The sequence below is a fragment of the Vigna umbellata genome, chromosome 8 (genome assembly GCF_029865625.1).
Source record: "Vigna umbellata cultivar VRB3 chromosome 8, Vumbellata_1.0, whole genome shotgun sequence".
Taxonomy (NCBI): Eukaryota; Viridiplantae; Streptophyta; class Magnoliopsida; order Fabales; family Fabaceae; genus Vigna; species Vigna umbellata.
Window position 1 is genome coordinate 12075502 of NC_142172.1, and position 9165 is coordinate 12084666.

The following is a 9165-nucleotide window of genomic DNA, read 5'->3' on the forward strand; positions in this document are numbered from 1 at the left end:
TAGGAAGCAAATGCACTATAAAGATCAAGGTTTTTACAACAAGGTTTTTATAGAGACCTCACGTCAAAAATATAAAACACCTCTCTAACCCTCTAATCTAATATAGGCAGCAAACAACAAGACCAGCAGCAAAAACACCCTCTTCTGTTGTCTAACCCTTTAAGGCACCCTCAAAGTCAAGAACACCACAGTTCTTCTTCCTGTAATCACAACACGTAAACCAAGTCAATCTTCAAAAGATTACAAATCCTAATCACGCAGTAAACACCCAATGTGCAGATTGATTAGACGTTTAAAACATAACAAGTCCTGCTCCTCAACAAATCTCAGAATCCTTGATCACCATGGTCAATCTTGATTCTTGGAGCTTTTCCCTTCTTTGTAAGATCACACCACTTTCTGTTAAAAAATATAAAAGTGTTAGAATCACTAAAGTTCTTACAGAATTCAAATCAGCGTCAATTTATAGTTAAACACATATCAGACGCATTTTAATCGACTTTACTACTAACGTAATCAAATACACCATTTAGTTATAACAGTTTAGCAACAATCACAACAATTAATTGAATGTACAATTAATGCAATCGACTATCATTTAATGTTTGGTCAACACAATTAAAAATATGACCGTTATGTTAGTTGTGACAAGCATTTAACAGATTTTCAAAACATCAATCAACTTAGTCGAATACAAATCACATGCAATCGATTAAGCAACAATACTTAGCACAATTTTGAAAACTTTTCTTCTTAAAAAATCTCACAACACACTTGAAAAGATTTTGTGTAAACGCACGAGTTTTAATCGATTCACCCCATAATGTAATCGACTTAAAACTGTTGTTTTGCCACATATTTAAAGTTCAACTAAAGTACATGTGGTTTTCCTTTTCCAAAAACATGTGTCATGCACTAGTGCAGAAAGGGCTTTAGACGTCCGGTCATTGGGCCTTTTGACGTCCGACGTTCCCCCGACGTCTATGCGGGTGACGTCGTTCAAAACATTGGTTGTCAGGCCGGACGTCTATGTAGACGTCCGTTGTGTCAGGCTGGATGTCTATATAGACGTCCGTTGTGTCAGGACGGACGTCTATATAGACGTTCGCTTTGACATGCCGGACGTCTATATAGACGTTCGCTCTGAACAGCGGATTCAAGCAACGCGCACACTGCTTAAACGTAGCAACCATGGTCTTCCCCTTAGCCGTGCACTTCTCCGACTCAGGCTTCTCGTGCAACTCCTACTTCCACTCGTTCAGGAGCTTCTTAAAAAACACCAGAATCTTATCCTCGTCGCACAGCTCCTTAAAATTCGCCTTCATACGCTTCAAATCTTTATCGGCATCAGCGCCACTAGAGCCTCCCTCGCTCAAGTCGTCGTCGCCACCTCCACCCTCTCGGTCCAGCCTCGCATCGTCGTCCTTCTCGAAGAGCGTGACTGGCTGCTTTAGGAAGCGGAGGCGGCGGATGACCTCAGGTTTCGGGAGGACGAGGTTGTCGATGTTTTGTTCGTCACTAAGGGAGGTGGAGGCAGCAACGGTGGCAGATGAGGATGATGCGGAGGTGGTGTTCAAGGAGGTGGAGGCGGCAATAGCGGGGTCGGAGGACGTTGCTTGGCGCTTTTGCGACTTTGCTTCTAATTCGCGCTTCTCTTGCTCGCGGAGTTTTTAGATTTCCTTCTGTTGTATCTCTGAGCGTCTATAAGATATTCGCGGTGGTTTTAGACGTCCGGCCTGGGGGGACGGACGTCTGAAATATTATAAACGTCCGGCCTTTTGAACGTCCGTCCTAGAGGGGGCCGGACATTTATAATATAATAGACGTCCGTCCTCCTTCAAGACGGACGTTCAAAAGGCTGACAGAGTAGTTGAACTCGTCTGCCTTTTGAACGTCCGTCTTGGAGGGGGCTGGACGTTTATAATATAGTAGACGTCCGTCCCCCTCCAAGACGGACGTTCAAGAGGCTGACAGGGTGGTTGGAGATTTAATTGTCTTCAGCCCCTTAAGCGTCCGATATCGGGGGACGAACGTTTATTATATTATAGACGTCCGATATCGAGGGACAGACGTTTAAGGGCTGACATGGGGAATTGAAACGTTCAGTTGTTCAGTCTAGTAGATGTTCGTCCCCTCACACGGACGTTCATAATATTATAGACGTCCGTCTCGACCGAAGACGAACGTTTAAGGGCTGACATGGGGAGTTGAAACGTTCACTTGTTAAGCCTACTAGACGTCCGTCCCCCCACACGGACGTTCATAATATTATAAACGTCCATCTCGCTCCAGAACGGACGTTTTAAGGGCTGACCATGGGGACTGAAACGTTCACTTGTTCAGCTTAGTAGACGTCCGTCTCGACCGAAGACAGACGTTTAAGGGCTGACATGGGGAGTTGAAACGTTCACTTGTTAAGCCTACTAGATGTCCGTCCCCCCACACGGATGTTCATAATATTATAAACGTCCGTCTCGCTCCAGGACGGACGTTTTAAGGGCTGACCATGGGGACTGAAACGTTCACTTGTTCAGCCTAGTAGACGTCCGTCTCGACCGAAGACGGACGTTTAAGGGCTGACATGGGGAGTTGAAACGTTCACTTGTTAAGCCTACTAGACGTCCGTCCCCCCACACGGACGTTCATAATATTATAAACGTTCGTCTCGCTCCAGGATGGACGTTTTAAGGGCTGACCATGGGGACTGAAACGTTCACTTGTTCAGCCTAGTAGATGTCAGTCTCGACCGAAGACGGACGTTTAAGGGCTGACATGGGGAGTTGAAACGTTCACTTGTTAAGCCTACTAAACGTCCGTCCCCCCACACGGACGTTGATAATATTATAAACGTCCGTCTCGCTCCAGGATGGACGTTTTAAGGGCTGACCATGGGGACTAAAACGTTCACTTGTTCAGCCTAGTAGACGTCCGTCCCCCTCACACGGACGTTCATAATATTATAGACGTCCGTCTCGACCCAGGACGGACGCTTAAGGGCTGCCATGGGGAGCCTAGGAGACGTTCGTCCCCCTCCCACGGACGTCTATAATATTATAAACGTCCGGCTCGACCAAGGACGGACATCTCGAGTTTCACTTATTTACGAATATGCCACCGGTCAATTATATACGTTGGGGCTTGTGTGGACGGACGTCTATGGGGGGACGTTAAAAGTCAATTCTGCACTAGTGATGCATATACATATAAAATCACATATTTAACAGTGATATGCAATGAACAACACAATCATGTTCTCATGTATGCTCATACATATTTAACATAGTAAAGAACAACATATAACATGTAAACACATAACATGTAACACAAAATATACATGTGTTATTAATTATGTGTTGTCATCATAAAAAACACAAATATTTCTGAGATTGGGTTAAGCAAAACCTGTGCTCCCCCTATCAACAATCTCAACAATGTCTTCAGAGACTTTAATTTAATTTTTATGTTTTGTATGTATTAATCTCTCTATTGTCCAGTTCATTATCATGCATTTCCTATAAAAAGGTTTAAAGAATAATCCTAATGTATTCTTTCAAAGATTACTGTACCATATATATACATACAAGGGTTCTATAATTCTTTATCTATTAAAGGAATGACAGTTCACTAGTACAAAAATAACGTATAACGTCACGCGTTCAACGTCCAACCACTAAATAACCAACGTTAAAAATGACTAGTGGTATTTTTGTAAATAAATGCAATTATTAAACGTCGTTTATAATTGTAATTCGACGTAAAAGGATATAAAACGTCGAATTCCCCAGTGTTAGACGTCAAAAAGTTAGTGAATTCAATAAAAATTTGAGCGGGAGATTGAAAATTCATTCACTTTATCTTAGCGCGCGAGACCCTATTCTCTTCTCAAACTTTTCTCGAATGAAGTTTGACGACCATCACATGTAATATTTCTTTCATTTAATACAAATGCATGTTAATTAACTACTTTATGTATGATTTTCGTTTGTATTGACCGATTATTTTCATGCTATTGTCCTTCATAGGCGCATTCTGCTTTCTCTTTCATTGGTGACGACACTTTATTCCGACGAACCCACCTTCTGAAGGTTAATTTTCGTTTTTGTTTTGAAGAACGTATTTTTTGAACTTGTTTGTTGTTTTTTTTGTTGAACTTGTTTGTTGTTTTTTTGTTGAACTTGTTTGTTGTTTTTTTGTTGAACTTGTTTGTTGTTGTTGTTTGGTTGAACTTGTTTGTTGTTGGTTATTGTTATTTGATTGAACTTGTTTGTTGTTGGTTATTGTTGTTTGTTGTTGATACTACACTACGCGTTCATAGTTCTTGCTTTATAAAATACTAAAAACTGAAATTTGTTGTTTTTCTGTTTTTCAGGTCCGTAGAGTTATTAAAAAGGATCACAATTAATTAAAAAAACAAAAAAGAATTGATTAACGTCGTATATTGACAAAATTCGACGTTAAGTTAACGTTGTATATTGACAAAATTTAACGTTAATTTAACGTTGAATATATTAAATTCGACGTCAATTTAACATTGAATATTTTAAATTCGACGTCAATTTAATGTCTCCTGATATGACGTCGTTCGTGAATTCGCCGTTAAAAGCCCAAAATATTCAACGTTGAACGCGATTTTTGTACTAGTGGTTGCACAAATCTGTACAAATTATAATAATGTCTAAATTATAGCTAACACAATATTTAATTGCCTAATGCTTGCTAATAGAATATTTGACATATCTTAACACCCCTCTCAAGTTGGTGCATGAGTATCAAACATTTCTAACTTGAATAGAGACTCATTAAATACTCTGTTTGACACTCCTTTGGTGAGAACATCAGTCAACTGAAATTCTGATCTTACAAAGGGAAAAGAAATTATTCTAGCTTCAAGCTTCTCTTTGATGAAATGTCTATCAATCACATACTTTTTTTCTATCATGTTGCACAGGATTGTGAGCAATTGCTATAATCGATGTATTGTCACAATACAAACTCAGTTTCATTTGGTTTAAAGCCTAAATCTGATAGAACATTTTTAATCCACAAAAGTTCACGTACACCTAGTGTCATGTCTCTAAATTCTACTTCAGCACTAGATCTTGCTACAATTGTTTTTTACTCCTCCAAGTTATAAGATTCCTCCTACAAAAGTAAAGTATCCAGAGGTAGATCTTCTATCATCTTTTGAACCTGCACAATCTGCATCAGTGTACTCTTCTACCATTAAGTTTCCATGATTTGAGAACAAAATTATTTTTCCAAGAGTGGACTTCAAATATCTTAAAGGCACTCAATCACAAGACACACTTAGTGAAAGATTTTGTTCTACCCACACTAGGTTTTTCCAAGTTTCTTTTCACAAACACAAAGAGTTTCCCTAAGACACACAACTATAATACTCTTAAGTGAAAACTTCTTTTAAGTTAGGTTTAAGTTAAGTATTTATAGACTCTTACATTTGAAAATTAGGTCAGAAAACTAGGAGTCAGGTTCGTAAGTACTACTGATAATCGATTATCATAAGTTATAATTGATTATTCCAGAAACATTTTCAAATAACAAGCTCTTATTGTGATAATGGATTATAATCAATTATCCTCAATGATAATCAATTATCATAAAGGATTTTTATAAATGATTGATTTTAATGGATAACTAATTATCATTAGTGATAATCGATTATCATAGAGGCTCTTATGAAAAATAAAACTTGTTTTGGGTGCTCTGCTACTTGGGTTCTACTTATTGACTCTTGAACTACTAAATTAAATACAATACACATATTACAAGACTTTAACAACTACATTCTTAATACTTTAATGTATCTCTTGAATCCAAACATTCTTTAAATCTTCAACACTTCTCCATGAAACATCATCAAAATCCTTTATTGAAGCAAGATGTTCATCGTCTTCTTTTGCTAATAATCTCTCCCTTTTTTATGATGATCAAAAATTTGTTGAAGGCTTGTGATATATCCCGTTTTTGAAGGTCACGTTCTTAATTAAAAACTAAAAAGAAAAGAATAATTAATCCAGAATATAGATAAATAGCAAGATATCAATATAATCCTATATCTCTCCCTCAAATATGTACTAGTTATCACAAGATGTCAATCAAAATACGGTCTTTGTATCGAAAGTCTTCCTAGCAATGGTAGAAATGAGAAAGTGAAACATCATATAAGGATGAAGACCCATTACCTTAAGGTTTTGGGTAAAGAGTGGAGTCGATCCCTTATGTGGTTGAGCTCATGTCTCATTGGTATTGTATCTCCAAAATGAAATTCCTCCTCAATAAAACCTAACAGTGGTATCAAAGCCATGTTAGTCTTTGTTGACCGATGAACAGTGGTACGAAGGGGTACTCGTGGTTGGGAATGTTTCCGCTGGAGGGGGAATATATCAATATAGAAGGGATTCACCTTTGAATGGGAGATTTGCTGGGAATCCAAGTATGAGTCTAACTATTACATTGGATAGAAGTGAGAAAGTGAAGCACCATATAAAGGTGAAGACCCATTAACCCATTGTCTTAAGGTTTTGGGATGATGATGGTGTCAATCCCTTATGTGGTTGGGCTCAAGTCTGATTATTATTGTGTCTTCCTAGTGAACCTCTTCCTCAATAAACATAACAGGTCACATACGAATTATGTGTTCTGTTAAAAATCTCATGTTACACACTCTAATATTTTTGTGAAATTAAGTCTTAAATTCATTGATCATTTAGGGGCTTTAAATAGCCGTGACATTTACAATATTACAAAAATAAAAACTAAAATTATACTAACTTCTCCTAATAGAATAAAAACTGCATCAGATGGCCTAGCTTTATTAGTTGGCCAATATCCAAATAAATAAAATCAACATAAAAAACAGAAACAATAATACGAATACCTAATAAAAACTATAAACGAAAAAACAACTTTAACCCTTTTAATTTTAATTTTATGTTTATTTAACAAAACTCTCACATAAACTTAAAATCTTTATCTTTTATTCGGCTTCCCATGTGCATCACCCCACATCAAGCTTGTTTCTTTCAATAAGATTCAAGTTCTTCTTTTTCCTTATGACCTTCTTGTCTTTTACCTTGGTTGACCTCTTTAATGCTTTGACTGACTTTGTTATGCCCAACTTCTCAATAACCTCAACCAACTTGTTTTTGACCATAGGCGATTTCTCAACAATCTTGGTTGACTTCTTCATCTTGTCCAAAATTTTACTCATCATATTTTTTGCTATCTTAATATTCGAGCTTTTCATACCCTAGTTCTTCTCAACATCTTCATCTTCCTCTTTTCCGTTTTCATCTAGTTCAAGAACACTAGATGCTTCCTCCTCCTTGTCAACACCCGCCTTTTTTAGCTCTTCAAGCTCAACCATTTGTTTACTCATATTCTCATTAGGTTCATCTAGAAGCTGCTAAATCTCTTCATCTTTTTATTTGAGTACCTTCTCCAAGTTTTCCTTTTCTAGGTTTGTCGCAACATTTATCGAGATCACTTCATCCATTGTTGGGACCGAGATCTCCATGCCCATTGCATCCGAGCTCTTTGCCATCAACAAGATTCGACACTATTCTTCATCTTCTTCTTCCGTAAGAAGGTTTCTCTTACTTTTCTTCTCTACTCGACAAAATTTAGAAATGTGATCGAACTTACCACAATTGTAACGCTTCCTCAATCTGCATTCGTTTGCAGAGTGACCATGTTTGCCACACTTAAAACACTCAACTCCCAACCGATCTCATCGACCTTTCCCTTGCCCTCAGTCATACCAATTATGTTGATCGGTTTGCTCTTCACTATCATTCTCAAAATTACCTTAACCACATCCACCTCGTCGTCGACCTCCAAGACCTCAACTCTAAGTAATCTGAGTTTCATTCGAGTTAAATTGTGCCTGTAGTGCTTGATCGAGAGGTTCAACCCGTTCATCTCAACTCCTTCTCTTTTGTTCGTAGGCTTCTAATGACCCAGCAAGTTCATCCATTGTGAGAACTAACAAGTCCTTCGATTCTTTAATGGCGTACATGATACTTTCAAAATCTTTTGTAAGGGATCTCAAAATTTTTCCCACAACTCGACTAGCAGGCATTTGTTCTCCTTTCTTGCCGAGTTGGGTGACCACCTTCTCCACCCAAGTTATGTACTCGGTTATATGCTCTTTGGGCCCCATATTCAATTGTTCAAACTCTCCTCTAAGAGTTTGTATTCAGACTTGTTTAATGTGATTGTCACCTTTATATGCAACCTCCAATATCTCTCATGCTTCCTTTATTGATGCGACATTCGTTATTTTTTCGAATCCCGACTTATCTACTACATTGTAAAGAAAATAAAATGTTGATCCATCTCTTGCATGTGTTTTCTTCAACGTCATTTGTTCCACCGTCTGATGTTCGTCCTCATCAGGTTCCATGTATCTATCTTCCACCATATCCCAAATGTTCTGGGATCTTAATAACGCCTTCATCTGTAGGCATCAATTATCATAATTGGTTTTTCTCGTTAATTGTGGTACACTCATACCATTGACAACCTTTGTCATCTCTCTCACAAAAATCTCAAGCACTCACTATTTCCCTCATGGTGTTTGACTCTTTTCTCTCTTTTTTCCTCTCGTTACTCAGAACATAAAGCTCTGATACCACTTTGTTAAAAATCTCACGTTACACACTAATATTTTTGTGAAATTGAATCTTAAATTCATTGATCATTCATGGGTTTTAAATAGCCTTGACACTTACACTATTAGGAAATAAAAACTAAAATCATACTAATTTCTCTTAACAAAATAAAAATTGCACCAAATGACCTATTTTTATTAGCTGACCAATATCTTATCTAAATAAAATAAGCTCGGTATAATAAAAAAAACATAAACAATACTACGGACACTAATTGTTCCGGTATGGGTCAAGTTACCTAAGCCCTGCACAATTTCCTCCACACGTCGTCCGGTCCACGCTCTCTTGTCTTGTCAAGTCTTATTCAGTCTCTTGTGCACCGACCGGAGATGTATCTATTAAAGGTGCTCTGATGCCAAAGTTAGTAATAGTTTGATCGATAAGTTAAGCGTTGTAATAAATGCGTAATTAATGAACCTGTCTACCTCTTACCTTTGACTTGTATTTATAGTTTTAGTCGTGGGCTTTGGAT

The 9165-nt window shown here is 37.8% G+C and overlaps 1 pseudogene; it reads right to left on the reverse strand.

Annotated features, from left to right (window-relative positions):
- Positions 1–316: 316 nt before the first annotated feature.
- On the reverse strand, positions 317–7174 carry LOC124844421 (uncharacterized; annotated as a pseudogene).
- Positions 7175–9165: the final 1991 nt, after the last annotated feature.